The sequence below is a fragment of the Hermetia illucens genome, chromosome 4 (assembly GCF_905115235.1).
Source record: "Hermetia illucens chromosome 4, iHerIll2.2.curated.20191125, whole genome shotgun sequence".
NCBI classification, from domain to species: Eukaryota; Metazoa; Arthropoda; class Insecta; order Diptera; family Stratiomyidae; genus Hermetia; species Hermetia illucens.
Genome location: NC_051852.1, coordinates 64,029,335 through 64,049,409, shown reverse-complemented (window position 1 = coordinate 64,049,409; position 20,075 = coordinate 64,029,335).

Here is a 20,075-nt window from a genome sequence, read left to right as displayed (position 1 = left end):
ACAGCGGTAACAAAATTAAAGAAAGGTGAGTCAAAAGCAGATCGCTGGACAAAAAAACAGTAGCAACACCCACCGTGTTTATTCAAAAAGGCGTACAGCAGAAGGTACCCAAAGCCCATTCAGAAGGAGCTCGTCAACTGTAAGATCAACCAAGGCCAAAGCCGGTGAAACGAAGAATACAGACAAAGTCTATACAGGTCAAACCTGTCCGAATTTCTCAAGGACAAGTAGCTTTGGTGATATCTAAAGAATCTGATACAACTACCACTTGTTCAAAGGTTTTAAGGGTTTGTGTATAATAATTCATTCTAAAGTCTCCTCGTATGGTTTTAGTTGTACCATGTGAAAAAGGTTGTTATAAGTCCATATGGCCCTTGCTTGCTATTGTTCGACAGGTCCTGCACCATCATGATCTGTCCTTGTGTCGTGAGTAACCTTATGTTTACTGAATCGGGTTGCCATTTTATTGCGTCTACTTTCTTACGAAATATGACCTCATTTTCCTGTAGTTCCCGGGGATTTTTAGCGATTTTGATGTAATTTCTCATGATTTTTATTATTCACTTGATCTACCTTTTCTTTGATTGCTGGATAGAGTTTTGATCTGAATTCATTATGTTTTTGTAAGTACCCGTGGTTATCGTCATAAGTTATGTTATTTTAAAAGTATATGGGTCTTTCCTGAAAAAAGTTCGTATGGCGTCAGTTTCATCGTTGAGATGAGAGACTTCATTCGGAATATCGTCGTGGTCTAGGTTAAAATTTTCGTCCTTGCTTTTTTCATATATAATCCTTTATATTTCGATGTGGAAATTACTGCTTGTTTGTTGGAATGACGTTAAGTGAGTCTCAATGTTGTATTGTCTACAATCTTTGAATATATTTGATGTCATTTTAGTTCCATGATCTGCTGTTATCTGATTGCGGATGCCGTATAGGCTTATGAAATTTCGAAGGGGCTTTATAGTGTTTAAATTAGTTCTCGAGGTAAGCGTGTAAGCGGCGAAAAAGTTTGAAAAATCGGTCTATTATGGTCAAAACTTGCTTTTTATTGATCGAATATACATATATGTAGAAGCTTTCTAGTGGCTTGAGGGGATAATCTTTAGCATATAATTTTCGGTGAATGCCAGTTATATTTGAGACGTTGACCACGTTCACAATTGTTAATAACTTTTGTTATTCTCGTCACGGAAAATAGTATTCTCGTTCCAAATGTAATAAGGTCTCGTTTATTCCCCTGAGATTATTATTCTTGTAGCGGTCGTTTATAATTGTGTCTTGTTCATTGTCTGTCAATATAGCGTTGACTTTATTTGAGACCAGATATTTTTTAAATATATCGATGAGATTTTGTTCTGTAAACTCCGTGATGTGAATAGTTTGCTGCCTTTGTTTGTTTCTGAAAATTATTTTCCAAGAAATTGGCGGTTGTCTGTCAGACTTTTATAATATTAATTTACTATTGCGCTCATTGATCGGTAGTTTGGAAATGGGAATTCCGTCCTTGCTATCCTCGGTAGCAAAATGAACTATACTTCCATCTTCAGTCTTAATTGACAAATTCCTTACATGAATATTAATTTCGTTACTATTAAGTTCTCATCTACGGGAAGCTTGATTCAACTCAACGCATCTACATTGTAACAAATTTCATAGTCGTATTCGTAGAGTTTTAACCTCCACCATATAAGTTTGGAGTTCGCATTTTTAAGCTTATTTACCAGGTTGAGGGTTTTGTGGTTGGTACGGATTTTGAATAGATATGACCGAAAGTATATTGTGGCCCAACCAATGGCTAGCAGCTCCTTCTCTATCGTGGAGTATATACCCTTTCTATTGGGCCTCGGGACAGTACGGCTCCTAACGAACGTAAGAACGAAAGGCTTTTCAAATCCGTGGTATTGTAAGATGGGGCCATTTAAGAAGAGATCTTTGCAAGTATTAAAGGCTTTAATATAATGATCATTTAGTTCGACTTTTCGTCCCTTTTAAGGCATTGGATCAAAGGTTTAGTAATTTTAGGAAAATCTTTATTGAATTTTCTATAATACGCTGAAAGGCTTGAAAATGATTTTATTTCCTTTGCGTTCTTTGGAATAGGGAATTTCTGAATGGCTGCAATTTTTGATGGATTGGATTTGACGCTATTAGGAGCGACAATATTGCCTAAGAAAGCAATTTCTTTTGACATAAATTTGCACTTATCCAACTGTACTTTGAGATTTGCACCTCGTGATCGCGTGAATACTTTGCGAAGATTGGCGTCATGCTCCTGCAGTGATATCGAAAATATGATTATATCATTGAGGTACACTAAGCACTATCATATAGTGCATTACTCTCTGGCAGGTTGAAGGGCATTCTTTAAGCCGAATGGCATTCGGATCTATTTAAAATATCCTCCTTCTACAGTGAAAGCTGTTTTAGCGACGTCCCTCGGAACCATTTCTATCTGATGGAATCCGGAAGCTAGGTCGAGTTTTCTAAAATATATTCCTCTTCCTAGCTTGTAGATGACATCGGCTATGTTTGGAATTGGGTACCCATCGTTGATAGTTTTTTCATTTAATTTGCGGTAATCCACAGCGAGTCGTCATTTTTGCTGTCTATCTTTTTTGGAACAATCCAAATTGGAGAGCTCTGGGCCGAGAAGGTGGGTCGAACCATTCCGTCTGACAACATGTCGTTAATCTGTCGGCGAACTTCATTTTTATGTATGTACCGATTGGTTTTAGTGTAAATGTTATGGATTTGATACTTCATTTTATTGGTAAATGAGAGTTTCTGAAAAGAAGTTTAAGTGTGAACTTCTGATCAGTTTTCAATATCAATGTTTTTTTAGAAGATTATCCGTGTCTTGCTGGCTGATGGTGGAATTGTTAACTTCTGTATAGATGTTAGGAATTTTTTGTTGATTTCGGTAGATTGCACATATAGGTCTGCAACCACCATCTACAGGAAATAGAACCACAACTTTGAGTTTGGATGGTATAGAATATTGATTCGAGGAGAGATTTGGTTTTAAGTGTGATTTAATTTTGGAATGGTTGGTTACAAGAGTATTGGTAGTTAAATCGATGTTTGCCACCAGGTAGTGTAATGCGTCCAATCAAAGCAAACCGTCGAAATACCCGTGGAAGCAAAAGATTAAGAATCTTGTTTCACCAGGGTGACTGAATTCAATAAAATTCGGGAGTGTTATTGATTTGAAGAGACCGTATTTGCTTAAAACGGTGGCGATTGTGTCCTGTTGTGTGATTTTCACTAAACTTGGATGGAAAAAATCAGGTTAAAAAATGAAGGCGAAGTACCTGTATGAGGAATTTTAGAGGACGACCGAAAGAGGATAATATATGTATTTATAAATGGTAAAATCGAATTGTATTGGAACTCACAATAGTATTCAGGGTCTTGTTCCGACAAATTAAAAAGTTCCTTTAGTTACGTCATTACATTTTCTTCGTGGGCGAGCGACGAGTCTTGTCATTAAATTTTGTAGATAAATAAATATGCACATTTCCATTCAGTCGATAAGAAAATAAATATAAGATTATTATCTCTCTGTTTAGGATTCGTGTTAAAAAAATAAATTACTCTTTGTCGTTAAAAAAATAAATTACCCTTTGTTTGAACCTATTTGGACTCCATCCCATAATTTACTGGAGAGCAAGCCGATCTTCATCCGTTTATCAATGCAATCGATGTTATTCAACCAATAATACAAAGTCAAAACATCTAACCACATATTAGATCATCGGAAAATTATCAAGAAAGATGAAAGGAGTCATCAACGCTCTTCGTAATTGAAATTGGGAAATTGTGAAATCAACACTCGGAACACACTTCGATGAACCTGAGGCGGAGACTCGACTCATAAAACGAATCTTAGGGGCGAGATTCGCAACTCCCGCACAAGTTTATTCCTATATGAGTAAGTACTTGAATCTTATATGCAATAAGATATAATAACGGGTATAACAACGAACAAAAAATAAGTGAAATAAATCTTAGAAGAAAAATTGTGAAAAATTGTTATATGGACAAATGTCCTGGACTTATTCGAGGTGTTCTATATGCTAGGCAACCCGCTACAATCGAAGATGCCTATTCGGTTCTAGTGAATTCAGGTTATCTACATTTCGGTGCTAAATGCTATAAACAAAATGAATGGTATCAACATAATTCTGTCCGACGGAAAGACCATAATTAAGTGAATCAAAATCGAGTGACTCCTTTGCCAGTTCAAAATAACTTAGTACACGATTTTTTTCTTCCTTCAGATGGATTGTGGGTGGATTGTCCGTGTTTGCTGGGTACGAAAAGTTTCAGTTACCGACCCGTATTTCCTATTCTTCGATTAACGATCGAAGACAAAGTACTCCGCTGTCTCATAAACACGGGAAGCACGCATTGCTTTATGAATGCTAAATACGTAAGCTCGAAAAGACATTACAAATTGTCGCATTCATTAATTATCAACTCAGTTATGGGAACTGAGGAAATTAACTTTGGTTTCGACACTGCTTTTCCTTCAGAATTTCGTACAAGTCATCGAATCGGATGGAAATTAATGGATCTCGCATCCAACTCGTTTGACTGTATCATTGGCGTAAATGCCCTCGTAGGAACGAAAGCACCACTAAACACGGTGAATTATAACCTCAACGCGAAAATATTTTAGAGCTATCGCAATGTACGTAGAAAGAAGAAATTTCTCCACAAATACCACTTGAAAAACAATTACAAGGAGAAAGTTACTCCCAAGGGGAACAAGACCTTACAGACCATCTTAGAAACGAATTTTCCGATATCCAATATAATAATGTGTCCGATATCCAATATAATAATGTGTCCGGATGGCTCAAGTGGTTAGAGCGCTGGGCTGTCGTAGCGGAAGGTCGCGGTTCAAATCTCGCTGGGGGCAGAGGAATTTGTTATCGTGACTGGATGTCGGACACCAGTCGACTCAGCTGTGAATGAGTACCTGAGTCAAATCAGGGTAATAATCTCGGGCGAGCGCAATGCTGACCACATTGCCTCCCACAGTGTACTGTGGTGTACCGTTTCGGTCTTGAATGAAGTGCTCTAACACACTTCAAGGCCCTGATCCAATATGGATTGTTGCGCCAACGATTATTATTATTAATATAATAAACATGGAAAATTAACGTTTACGCACAAAAAGAGTTGCAACTAACTTCTGAAAACCCATTATATCAACAAAACTATTGGTACCCAGATGTTCTCAAACCATTTGTTAAAAACCAATTCAAGAAGATTTGGCACAGGGCGTTATTCAGCCATCTAAATCTTCTTACAATTCTCGTATTTGGATAGTACTAAGAAAGGGTGACAAGCTCAGATTAGCAATTGACTATCGAAAAATAAATAATATAACAATTGGGGACAAATACCCCATCCCACAAATTGCTGATGTTCTCGGGGAACTAGGTCATGCCAACTATTTTACAAGCATTGATCAAGCTAACGGGTTCCACCAAATCGAGGTGAAACCAGAAGATTGTCATAAGACAGAGTTCTCTACCGACGAAGGACATTTCGAGTTCCCTCGCATGCCATTCGGATTAAAAAATGCCCCAACAACCTTTCAAAGGTCGATGAATTCAGTGCTCGCAAAATACAGCAATAAATTTTGTATTGTATACATGGACGACATTCTCGTGTATAGTACTATTCTTGAAGAACATGAAGTATAATAGAACTTCAAAAAATATTCTTCACTTTGGGCAAAGCAAGTCTAATAAGTCGGGAAACCGGAAGCTAGGCGTTTCAGGTAAGACAGATTTTATTTCTTCCTTCTGTGATTATATTTGAGTGCAGGACTATCCCATTTATACGTGGCCCGTTATGTGTATGCATTTAGCATATCAGACTACTCATTTTAGTTTGATATTGATATTTAGTACTTTGGGGTACACGGTAAAGACAACTTTGAGCTACTGTAACTTTGTTAGTTATAGTACGATTTTGATAAAAATTGAGGATAATAAGCTCCATACTATAATCGATATTACTATTTTTGTTTGGGCATTCACAGTTTCTACCTTCTCACCGAATTTCGTGTCAATTGGCATAGCCGTTTCTGAAAATAGTGCATGTGACAGACAGACATTGAACTGATTTTAATAAGGTTTTGTTTTGCAAACTGAATCGTTCTGTCACGATTTTATAGCCGCTATCTCACGGATTTACGTCCGCTTCCAAATAGAGCTCTTTAAAATATTCCCTCTTACTCCGCTGGATGACGAGCCTGTGGTGCTTGTGAACTTCCCTATAGGCATGCTCCTTTTGCCCTTGATCGATCCTACCTATTGCCCTCTGAGCCATTCGTCTGGCTCTGTGACAAATTGATCGAAGACTGACAAGTTGTGTAACATGGAGAGCTCTATCCGGGAAAGCGCCTGCTTTTCTAAGCAGGTCTAGCCACACCTCCATGAATGTCTGCTGATCCGTCGCGTGTTCTTTTGGATTTCGGCTTCTAGGGTGCGGGTGTCTTGCCTTGTGGCTCCGTGCTTAGTTCAAAGGTGATTGCCTAGTGGTCTGTACGTGAAGTCCTCGCTAACTTGTCAGGACATGTCACCTGCTAGCGCAGGTCTGACAAAAGTCGAATCTTCAATTGAACCAGATCCCCTAATCCGATAAATGTTTAAATCACCTTCGTTGGCCAGAACTACATTCAACTGGGCGAATGCTTCTAATAAGCACCACCCCCTCGCGTTAGTTACCGGCTATCACCTTTAGACTTCGTCCCCTTGCGTCGTGAACCAAATCGTCTAACAGGTCTTCAAAATCAGGCACTGTGATGCTCGGTGGGCCGTAGCGGCTGTATACAAATACACCGCTTATTTTTGCCCACACAAAGCGACTAGCCGCCCGACCCATGCTATATTGTATGGCTTGATGACCACACCACCATATCGCCGCTCCACCAGTCGAATCTGTGACCTATACACCACCGTCAAGATTTCTGTACGTTTCACTAATGATAGCAATATCCATCGCTGATTCGTAGGTGGTCTGCTCAAGTAAATCTTGTGCGATTCTGCAATGATTGTTGTTTATTTGTATTAACCTTATTTTTTCACTGCAGTTAACGCCTTCCTAATTCCGGACATTTACCACCTCCGGCAATATGCCGGTTATCCCTTTCCTCTTTTCCTTCGCAGAAAATGCATTTGGGATCTTTATTGGAATTCTTGGCAATATGTCCTTTCTCGCCACACCTTTGACATCGATCGGACCGATCGATGCCGCTAGTGCATGCCTCCCGAAGTGTCCAAACATTAGGCATTTGAAGCACCTCTTCAAAGAGATCTGTTTCCTTAGTCGACAAACACCCATCCAATCCGAACCTCCCCCACCGCCAACAACTTCTGCACTGACCCCACTGGCAGTCGCACTATGGCCGTTTGAGTACCCCTGTAAGCTTTTCTTAGACTCACAATAGATTCTTCGCTGAATTCCATTCTCAGAAACGACTCAACCGAAAAATATGAAAAAAATCCGTTTAAATACAGATTAACTTTATTTGATAGTATATTACTAAGTTGTAATTGGCAGAACCCCCCCCCCCCCCCTTTTTGATGTAGGGTAGGTGAATACATTTACGCACACAGTGTTAGACTCCCGATTCGGTACGTCGTCGGACTACCAACTAAACACCTCCCCATCGTCAGAGAGCTAACCTGGAACCGTTTGTCACATTACTTCGGGCTAGTGCCCGAACTCTCCCGCTTTGCGGAGCCTTCAAATCAGGGAATTCCTTTCACCAACGGGAGGGGAGAGGAGGAAGGCAACTGTCAGTTGAAGGAACCTCCTACCATCCGGTCACCGGTCGAATTCTATCTTCTTAGCAACGTGAAGGGCCCGAACATAATGGGCAACACGGTTCCACCTGTCAGCAGTCCTCAGCATCTCTTCGACAATGTTATCTGGAGAGAGATCTCCTGGGTTTAAATAGAGCTGCTGACGAATCCCATCCCACCTTCCACAAGAAAAAGAAGTGGTGGGCGCCGTCCACAACGCCATTACAAAACACACAATCCGGAGATCGCGCCTTTCCAATGTTGTGCGGGTAAGACTGAAAATTACATGCCCACTTAAAAATTGGGTCAGGAAATAGTCAGTCTCCCCATGCTTCCAATTCAGCCACGCACCTCCATCTGCCAATAGTTTCATTTTGCCACGAGAGCTGCCACTCGTCTAGAGTGCGTTGTCGTTCTTCGCGAGCAGCTACCTCCCTTGGCTTATCTGCCTTGCGTTTGTATATGGCTTGACGCTCCTTAGCAAGAAGGGCAACGGGGATCACTCCCGCGATCACCATCACGGCCGGTTCAGAGACAATGCGGTACGCAGACGCCACCGCGGGCGTTTACGATATCCTCTGCGCCGTAGAGCAGGACAGACACCGTTGAATTCATCAAGAGACGTCGCCTGCTAGACATAGTACCCCCAATGTTTGCCATTAGTCTACTTAACACCGAGACTCCAGCTGCAGCCTTGTTCACTTGAGCTTTGATTTGCGACTCAAAGCTCATCTTTGAGTCAAAAGTGAACCCGAGGTACTTTACCGCTGATTTTGACTCGATTATCGACTCGCCGAACGATATGGGATGCAGGGTCGGAATTCTCTTTTTAGTCAACATGACTACTTCCGTTTTTGTCCAGTGCAAGGCTGAAACCATGAGTAGTCATCCATCCGCTTACACGTCCCATCAATATGCCGAGTCTGCTTTGTGCCTGTTGAACGGTGCGTCCAGCTACAAGCGCTGCGACATCATCTGCATAGCCGACCAGGCGCGACTTTACTAGCATGTCGAGCTTAAGTAGACTGTCACAGGTAGCGTTCCAGAGGTCCAGCCCTAGGATGGATCCCTGTGCTACCCTCGACTTGACCTCCATTCACCTTTGACCCTCTAGTGTTTCATAAAGCAGGGAGCGGTTCCTCAGATAGTCCCTCAATATCCGTAAGAGATAGTTCGGCACGTTGAAAGTATTATCTAGTGTGCCTAGAATGTCTTTCCATCTTACGGAATTGAAGGCATTTCTGACGTCAAGTGTTACGAGGAGCACCACCCATCGAGTTCGGCGGTTATGTGCCCCTGCTCGTCGAACGGCGTGCTCGACTTGCATGACAGCATCAATTCTCGATCTCCCTGCTCTAAAACTAAACTGCCGGGAAGACAAATCTCCGGCAGCGCGTATCGCTTCGGCGAGTCTATTTCTGATGAGCTTTTCGAGCACTTTCCAGCAGTATCAAGCATACATAGTGGGCGGTATGAAGACGGCAATTCGGGGTCGCTTTTCCCTTTATGGATCAGCGCAAGCTTCGCAACCTTTCAACGTGCAGGGAAAATGCCCTCTTTCAGGCAAGCGTTGAATTTGTCCGGATAGCTGAGTGGTTAGAGCACAAGGCTGTCGTACGGAAGGTCGCGGTTCAAATCCCGCTGGCGGCAATGGAATTTGTATCGTGATTTGATGTCGGATACCAGTCGACTCAGCTGTGAATGAGTACCTGAGTGAAATCAGGGTAATAATCTCGGGCGAGCATAATGCTGACCACATTGCCTCCTACAGTGATCTGTAGTGTACCGTTATGGTCTTGAATGAAGTGCTCTAACACACTTCAAGGCCCTGATCCAATATGGATTGTTGTGCCAATTATTATAATTATTGAATGCGCCGAGCGGTAGGACTGGCCGGTGTTGGAATACCAATTTGTATACCTCTACTGGAATACCATCCGGTCCTGACGCCTTCTTGTTTTTCATAGAGAGGACTGCCTGTTCCAACTCTTCTATAGAGAAAATTGGACAGTCCCCTGCGCTCTCCACACCGACGAAGAGTGCCCTTACAATGCGGTCAATCTGCTCGGCCTTAAGTGAACAGGGTTTCCGCAGAGCCCCGATTTTTAGGGTTACCAGTTTGTAACCGAGTCCCCACGCATCCCCATTCACTTCGTCAACCAGATCTTGCCAGCAGCGTGCTTTGCTCTTGTTTATTGTGCTGCAGAGTCTCCTTTTAGCTGATTTGTACTCCGTCATTATGGTACATGCCTCCTCCCGGTCGCCTAGACTCTGTGTTAAGCAGCGGAGCCTGTGACACTCCTTCCGGAGCTCTGCGATTTTCACTGTCCACCAATACATGGAAGGTTTGCCGCGCCTCGATGTCTTCCTGGGCATGGAGGCTCCGCATACCGCCGTTGCTAGGTTCATAACTGAGAGTTTGTGTCCACCACTTCAGAAGCAATATATTGTGTCGCTTGCCGAGAAGTCTTCCAGAATTTTCCACCCGTTCACCAGCGACACCAGTGATTCCGACGCGACCGACGCGCTGGAACGTTGAGGTGGATCCGGTGTTTAGAACTACCAGTCCTGTTCTCGACGCCATTTCCAGAATTGGAATCTGTATGAGGCATGCCCCATTCAAGTGCCCTAGCATTGAAGTCACCCCCGACTAGGATCCGTCCATCCGTACTTAAGATAGCGTCCTCCAAAGCATCAAGCCTCCGACGAAATTCCGGCATCGTCTCATTCGGCGTAAGATAGACACTAAAAAACGGGATCCCTCAACACCGAATCCAGACAAAGCCGTCCCCTCGGCCTTGGGCAAGAACCCCCAGGAGGGGGCCGTCCCGAACCCAGATGGCAGCGGTACCTGATATGTCTGGGTGCCATGAAACTGGGCCCTTGCTTTGGTACTGCTCACTGATGAGTACTAAATCAGCTTTAGTCTCAGCAGCAAACTGCGCTAGAAACTCGTGAGCGGTTGCACTCCGGTGCATATTGATTTGTAGGATGCAAATCATGTTGACCGTGTCCTAGCTCTTTCCAGTTCTGCTCTGAAAACTGGACACCGCTGCGGGCCAGGTAGGTGTTCTCTTTATGGCCTGCCTGATCGCATTTCGACATGTTGCCCTTCTGTCAGGTCCCCGATAGTTTGCAGATGTGTACCCATAATCCAAACATTTGTAACATTAGGTTGGGGTGGCCCGGATTCGTATCCTACACACTACCCAATTCTTATTTTGCCACTATTTAGAAGCTTCCTCGCGGATTGCTCGGCAACTTCCACCACAGCGGGCCTCGGAGTTCGCAGAGGTGATACCAATCTGGACATTGGTTATCTCCGGACATTCGCGTTTGATGGCCTCTTCTACCTTGTTCTTTTCCGTGAGACAGTCAAAGTCTCAGATTTCCAAAGAACACGTGGGTTCCAGGCTGGAAACCAAAGCTTTTCCTCCCAGAAGCCCCTTGACTGCTTCACAGAACGTGACTTTATTTATAGTCTTCGGGCCTAGTTCGACGCCACCACCCTTCGTTTTACGAATGGAAGACACTTCTGCTTCATTATATTCGGGTTTGAGGACTTCCGCAAAAGTCTTGCCTTGGCGGTCTAGTCCTCCTTCGTCTTCCCACCTTTTCTTTTGGTGCTTCGTCCTTCATGTCCGCCTTAGTTTTAGGCAGAGGTTTTCTAATAGCGCGACGTGTTGTTGTCTTTTGTTCCTCTTCGCCTCCTTCTTTTGAACCCTGGAGAGTACCTGAGCGAAGTCTCCTTCAGACGTCCCTTCCTTCTTTCGTTTTTTACCAAGTTCACTCTGCAGAATCCCCTTTAAGTTAATCGTAGCACCACATTTTGTTGTTAATGGTGTGATTTCCACCAAACGTTGTGGGATCATTCTCAATGTTGTAGCCTGCATTACTGCAACATTTCGTGGTGCTAAAATGAACTTAAAGGGGGTTTGCAGCCAATTATTAAAAATTATATACTGGTATACTATTATTAAGTTTATATGAACAAATATCAGGATGGAAGGTATTTCGGAGCCTATGCACCTAGGCAGCCTCAAATTTTTCGGTTGAGTAGTTTCTGGGAATGGGTCCGTTAAAGAAATCATCACTTTTGACCCCTCCCACTCCCCGCCTTTCCAACAAAAGTGAAATTTAGGACGGCATTGAAAAGTACTAATCAAGACTTTTCATTTGATACCACACATAACTATATTTGGTGAAAAAAAAATGTACACCCCTCTTTTGCATGTATGGGGATCTTCCTTTAAAGTCGACGTAAAAGCATGTAGCTCACTGTATAAGTGAGCGTTCACAGTTTCCATCTTTCAACCAAATTTGGTGTCAATCGTTACAACCGTCTCCAAAATGCGTGTGACCGACAGACAGTCAGACAGATAGAAGGACAGACGGGTTGACGGACAAACAGTAAACCGATTTTGTTTTACACAAAACCTTAAAATAAGTGGATAAGTGCGAATTTCTTAAGAACGAAGTAAAATTTCTTGGGTTCATTGTTTGGGAAACGGGCAACAAATCAAATCCACAAAAAGTCAAGGTCATAGCAGATTTTCCACTCTCCACCACGCTAGAGGAGCTTAGATTTTTCCTAGACATGTCGGGCTACTATAGGCGTTTTGTGCTTGACTTCGCAAAAATGGCGATTTTTTCAGATTTTTTGGTTGGACAGTTTCTGAGAATGGGTCCGTTAAAGAAATCATCATTTTCCACCCCTCGCTCTCCCCTCCTTTCCAGCAAATGCCAAAACTAATACCGGCGGAAAGTACTAATCAAGACCTTTCTTTTGATACCCAACATGAGTACATTCGGTGAAAAAAAAATGTACACCCTTTCGCATGTATGAAGGCCTCCCACTTAATCTCAACGTAGAAGGATATCACTCACTGCATGTTTGGGCGTTCACAATTCCCACCTTCTCACCAAATTTCGTGTCAAGCGTGTTTTGCAAACAAAACCTTAAGAAACAACAAACAGAAAACAAATTATATGCATTAAAAGATTCTGGTACTCTCGTTAATATTACACGTCGAATAACCCTATTCCTATCTTGCAAATAACAGAAGTCAACAAGGAAATTCCACTAAATCATGAAAACTACATCTGTGCAATCTTCCAACATAAGGAGGGAAGTGTTACGTCATCAAATTGTGGAGACAAATAAATGTGCACATGTCCATTTAGTCGTTAAGAAAATAAATATAAGTTTATTATCTCTCCGTTTAGGATACGAATTTGTTGTTACGAAAATATAAGATTACTCGTTTTGTTTCGGTCTTTTAGAAGACAGAATTGATGAAATGAATGAAGAAAATATATGAAATGAATGTATAATATAAATAAGATGCATTTTAGATTTAAGAAGGCCGTCTAGTACTAAGTTCAGTTATTGTACAGCGTGGTCAAAGGGTAGTATAGGTCCCAGGGCGAAACGTGGATTTGTACCCACGACGGAGCATAAAACCTGGGAAATGCCTGCTGAACCAATACCAACAGCTCTACTACCAAACCATATCTCCACCTCCACATGGTGACCGCAGGGAGCTCTTCCCTAACGAAAAGCTGCAGACGGAGAAGGGTGAAGGCGAGTCTCCCGTGCCTAAAAACGGGACAAACTGTACCAACTAGTCCCCCAGGTTGGGGGCTGGGTAGGGCTGACAACCCTGCACGGAAAGCCGATGTTACGAAGCCACGAAAGAAGCCTCGGACAGGATGGATTTTACAACGACGAACCCGGCAACGACAACGGATTAACGATTTGGGCATTTTCTTATGGAACATGCGCTCCCTGTACAGAGATAAAGCTCATGAGCAGCTAGCCGATACTCTGTCCCAATATAGGGCTGATATAACAGCGTTACAAGAGATGAGATGGACAGGGACCGGTTTGCTGGAGCCGCTACACCATATCTTACAGCGGTCATCCAGTAAACTATGTGCTCGGAGTAGGTTTCTTAGTCAGCCAAAAAAATGAAACCTGCTGTTATGGGCTTTGAAAACAGAAGCCAACGGCTATGCACCATGCACTTGCGAGGCAAGTTTAGAAATATAAGCCTCATTAACGTTCACGCCCCTACAGAGAAGACTACTGAGTCGGAGAAGGATACCTTCTACGAGGCAGTAGAACGAACCCTCGAAGCTACTTGGGGATTTTAACAGCCAAGTAGGGAAGCAGCCCGTATTCAGCCGTTAAGTTGGCTCTCATTGTTCACACGAAAAAACAAATGATAACGGACTGCGGATTATTCAATTAGCAGGGTCACACGGAATGGTTGTTGGAAGTACTTGGTTTGCGCGGAAAGCGGTCCACAGACATTCATGGGCCTCTCCAGACGGGACCACTTTCAACCAAATTGACCACGTGCTGATCGAACGCCGCCACCTCTCAGCCTTGTTGAATGTCAGAACATATAGGGGGGCCAATATAGACTCGGATCACTATCTCGTTGGCATGGTGCTCCGAGCTCGAATACTCAGGTGAGAGTGAACACTGAACCCATCCACAACACAGTCCTCCGTGACACCTATAAGAGGGAAATTGATGCCGCATTAACCGCAGTCAACAGAGGACTTGGAGATGAAGCATCAACAAATGATCTTCACAATCACCTGAAGATCGTTATCATTGATACGGCCACAAACATACTTGGCCCCAGCCGCAAAAGGAGTCCGAATGGCTGGTTTGACGATGAATGTAAGCTAGCAACGGAACGGAAGAATGCCGCATACCGAGTAATGTTGCATTCTCAAAGAACGCGGGCACGCGCAGAGACTTATCACGAACTCCGTCGAGCGGAGAAGTGACTTCACAGACGGAAAAAGGAAGCCTGGGAGAACCAATATGTCTGTGAACTAGAAAAGTACAGGGAGCAACTGCACCAGGCGCGGAAGTTTTACCAACAAATCAGCAGGATGAAGCCTTATACACCATGATGCTCATCCTCCCGAGACAAAGTGGGAAATCTGATTTCCGACAAAATGGGCATATTAGAGCGATGGGTTGAGTACTTTGATGAGCTACTGAACAACCAGAACATCGGCGAGTTGGAGGTGCCGCCAACTGAAGACGACGAACAAATACTGCCACCACCAAGTTTAGGAGAAACAGTCCGTGCAATCCATCGGCTAAAAACCCATAAGTCGCCAAGAGCCGACGGAACTACAGCCGAATTGGTTAAATATGGAGGCGACCAGTTACACCAAGTGGTTCATCAACTTGTGCTCAAGGTATGGGACAGCGAATCAATGCCTGTCGATTGGCAAGGAGGCATTATCTGTCTCATACATAATAATGGAGATATCACATAGTGCGCAATTATAGAGGTATCAGGTTGCTGAGTACCATCCACAAGATATTCTCCGCTATCTTGCTAGGCCGGATAGCCCCATCCGCTCAGAACATCATTGGCCCATACCAAAGAGGCTTCCCTCCAGGAAAATCAGCCAGTCAGGATAAAACTGTACACGGCCATGAGAGAATTCGGTATCCCCCCCCCCCCCGAAATTGATAAGACTGACTAGGCTGACCCTGACAAATGTGCGAGGCCAGATAAAAGTAGCAGGATCACTCTCAAGACCATTCAACATCAACAACGGCCTACGACAAGGGGATGCCCTATCACGTGTCCTCTTTAACATGGCCCTCGAGAAAGTGATCCGTGGTGCTGAGGTCAATGCGAGGGATACGATCCTCTCTGAGTCCACCCAACTACTGGCCTATGCTGACGATATCGACATCATGGGAGGAAAAACCCGAGACGTACAAACTGTCTTCATTGAGATCGAGCAGGCGGCGCGAGATCTGGGCTGGAAATCAATCAAGGTAACACAAAATATATGCTGTCAACGTGAGCACCAAACACCATCCACCCAACAACATCAAACCACACTGTGCAAATGGGAAGAATACAACTTTGAAACCGTTGATAATTTCTCTTATCTAGGGTCGAAAATCACAACCGATAACAGTTTCGACAATGAAATCCGTTCACGGTTGTTGATAGTCAACACAGCCTATTTCAGCTTACAAAAACTCTTCCGCTCGAAACATCTCACCATAGGGTCAAAACTCTTTCTGTACAAGACAATGATCTTGTCAGTACTCATGAATTCCTCGAAGACTTGAGTTCTTAGCAAGAAAAATTGCGAATTTTTGGCCCCGATCCAGAGAAGAATCCTGCGAAGAGTTGTTTGCCCCCTACATGAGGATGGACGATTCCTTAGCCTACATAACGACGAATAATAGGAGTGATATAATGACCGTCAGGTTGTGGATAAAATCCGGCTCAACAGGTTTCGTTGGGCGCGTTATTTAATCCGTATGGATGAGGATTATCCAACCCGGAAAGTCTATAAGGGCAATATCAATAGTAGAAAAAGAAGACGAGGCAGACCCTGCTGAGATGGAACGATGGCGTAGGTCAGGACGCCAGACAGCTTTTAGGGATATGGAATTGGTGGACCTCGGCGCAAAACCGGGATGTATGAGGTTCCTTATTGAGGCAGTCCTAGACCGGATACTGGTTGTTGCGCCGTTGATGATGATGATGACTTACAACGCAAATAATGCCTTCCGTAGTTCTCAAAACGAATTTATTCAAATTAATTACATTCAACAATAACTGTAGTAGCACCCAAAAACGAAAGGGGTTGCCAAATTGCAAATGGCATAATGTCTCGTCAGAACGAACCTTGCTCACGTGAAGCGAACTCTGTCGACCTGAAATCTTCATTGTTCGTTGAAGCTGCGTGCGGTCCACAACTTCTCTTGTCGGCATTCCGCCTACATCCTAATTGTGTGTCCTGCTTGTCTATGGTTTGCGCTGCGATTGTCCATGGGTTCGGGTTTTTGCATTGCCTAGTTATTTGAAGGAAAAAAAAAATGTGGTCGTAATTGAGATTGTTTCTAATTGGACGTGTTAGCTATATGGTGGTCTGTATGTTAACTGGAAATGTGTTATACAAAGGAGGAGCAGGGGTAGATCAATATGGTTTAGGTTGAGGGGCAATATTTAGCCGCCTCGTTTGTTTAAATATATTTTCATGTGGTAATTGGCACAGTATACCTAATAGACAGTACCCACACTAAAATGACCTGACTTGCGAATGTGTTGCACAAGCTTATCTGTAAACATCAGAGACGCTAAACAAGGACAAGGAGAGATCGGTGAGCTTTTGCTATTCTGGTACTACTGCCGTACTCATCCATGTAGCAAAAAAAAAGCTCCACGTATTCACTTATACATGGGCAAAAACTTGCCGATCTCACCAATCCATTGGCAAGTCCGGGCGGTATGTCAAACGCAACTGATCGGATTTTCGTTATATCTTGCTCATGCTCAAGGGCAAAACAATTTGAAATCGTGCGTACCCGTTCTGCTTTCATTTTTTGGGGAGCAAGGGGGAGTGTAGTAGCTGTCTAGTATCTACGTGTGGTAACTGGATTAAAGAAGGAGGGATTGCATATCGGCATTTGACGTCTTTGGTTGAAATTGTTGCCAAATAGTGTCATAGGTTTCATCAACGGCGCAACAAGCGGTATCCGGTCTATGATTGCCTTAATAAGGAACTCCAGACATCTCAGTTTTACGCCGAGGTCCACCATTTCAATATCCCTCAAAGCTGTCTGGCGTCCTGACCTACGCCATCGCTTCATCTCAGGCAGGGTCTGCCTCGTCTTCTTTACCTACCATAGATATTGCCCTTACAGACTTTCCGAGCTGGATCATTCTCGTTCATACGGATTAAGTGACCCGCCCACCGTAACCTACTGAACTGGATTTTATCCACAACCTGTCGGTTATGGTATCGCTTGTAGCTTTGGTGGCTGGTAATTTAGTTGGGGCTTTTATTTGATCGGTTCTGGTATAAAAATATTTTGTTCCTCTACGCAATACGATAATGTGGTCGCTCAATTCGTGGGTGTTATGACTGTAAGCCAAGAGGTTCAGTAAGTCCAGATAAAAGTAAATTTAAATAAATTTCTGAATATGCGGACTTTTTAGCCTGAACAACTTCAGATTCTTTTTCATGAATATTGATACAATTATTTAAGCTTCATAAAATTTCGTTTATTTCGCTATGAAATTATGAAATGAAATTATTATATAAAGTCCTATACATGTTCATTGCCTGATTGGTAGGACCTACAAATTTATTCTTCATGCCCGTAAGTAACATCTGGCCTTAGAGAGTGTCACTTGCACAAGACACTATTGATAAGTCTCGTCGACATTGTCCAGGAAGTCATATAGGACCCAAGGATTATCAACTAACCACTGAATTAAACAGGTCAATTGTCGATGTCGTAAGGACTGTATTAGGCTCAATAGACATAATTGGAATATTGTTTCTCTAAAAATTAATGATTTCACTGGTGTTGTTGATAATTATTTCATTATCCGAAATACTACCGCTTCCACTTTCAAAATAATTTTCTCTACGAATGATGTCAATTATTTCGCTATTTCAGCAATTAATTTGGTCAACACAATCACTATTTTCTCTTAAATTTTCACTTATATTTGTTAACGAACTGCTAGTACTAATTCTATGGATGATAAGTTTCTTAGGATAAGGTAGGAAGGAATATTTACGGGGCATTTATCTAGACTTACATGCAGCTGGAAAACACGAATACCAGCAAAATGCCGATTACCGATTTTATTTTTCTAACGATTACCCTTGGTTGTTGCTACTAGCCGTGAACTTCGGGTACAGCACTATAATTTACAGCACTTAAAAAAAATCCTATCCCGGGAACACTGCGCCACTTATAGGTTTTGTTCCTTTAATAATAAAAAAAAATTGTAACACAATTTTCAACTGTTTTATTCCACTTCTAAAACACAACTGAACTACTTTTCTAAAATGTTACATACAGAAAACTACAAAAATATGAATTGTGAAATTTAGCTTAGCCTAAACAAAGTTTCATATTAGCATGGAATTTCAAATATATATAAAGGTATCAGATGCGTTGTGGGAATCGGCGTGGTGGAATTCATATTCGCCATGTATTATATTGTATATCGCATGTCTGATTCTTGGATATTATGCTTAGCTGGTGGAAGATGTTGGTGACGTAGCTCGTGCGGTCGACTAGTCATACAATGTACTATGAATGTGTGAACAAAAATGGGTGATGTATATGTTCACAGCTGCTACGCCCCACCAATCCTCACACTATCTGAATTCAAGGAAATACTTCACAATCTTGTTATCCACGCAAAAGGGAGAAGTCCAAGACTGATTGCCGGTAACTTCAATGCTTGGGCACTTGACTAGACTGCCTATTAGAGATTTTTCCGCAGGTGAGTGTCCTGGTGATCAAAGGATAGTATAAGTTCCAGGGCGAAACGTCTATTGGTACCGACGATGGAGCAAAAAACCAGTGAAACGCCTGCTGAACCAATACCAACAGCTCTACTACCAATCCCTATCTCCACCTCCACGTGGTGACTGCTGCGAGCTTTTCTTAACGAAAAGCTACAGACTGAGAAGGATGAAGGCGAGTCTCTGCCGCATAAAAACGGGACAAATTGTATCAACTGGTCCTCCAGGTTGGGGCTGGGTAGGGCTGACAACTCTACACGGAAAACAACTTCTTACGAAGCGACAACAGGAGCCGCGGACTGGACGGATTACACAACGAAGAACCCGGCAACGACAAAGGAATAACTATTTGCGCATTTTCTCATGGAACGTGCGCTCCCTGTACAGATCGAATGCTGCTGCGCAGCTAGCCAACACACTGTCCCAATATGAGTCTGATGTAACAGCGTTGCAAGAGATGCGCTGAACAGGGACAGGTTTCCTGGAGAAGATTCACTACGCCATATATTATAGTGGCCATCCAGTAAACCGTGTGCTCGGAGTAGGTTTCTTAGTCAGCAAAAAAAGTGGAACCCGCTGTTATCGGCTTTGAAAACATAAGCGAACGGCTATGCACTCTGCGCTTGCGAGGCAAGTTTAGAAACATAAGCCTGGTTAACGTTCACGCCCCTACAGAGGAGACTACGGAGTCGGAGAAGGATACCTTCTACGAGGCAGTAGAATGAACCATCGAAGCCTGTCCCAGATATGATATCCAAATCATACTTGGGGATTTTAACAGCCAAGTAGGGTCGGAGCCCGTATTCAGGCGATAAGTTGGCTCCCATAGCTTACACCAAAGTACAAATGATAACGGACTGCGGATTATTCAATTAGTAATGTCACACGAAATGGTTGTTGGAAGTACCTGGT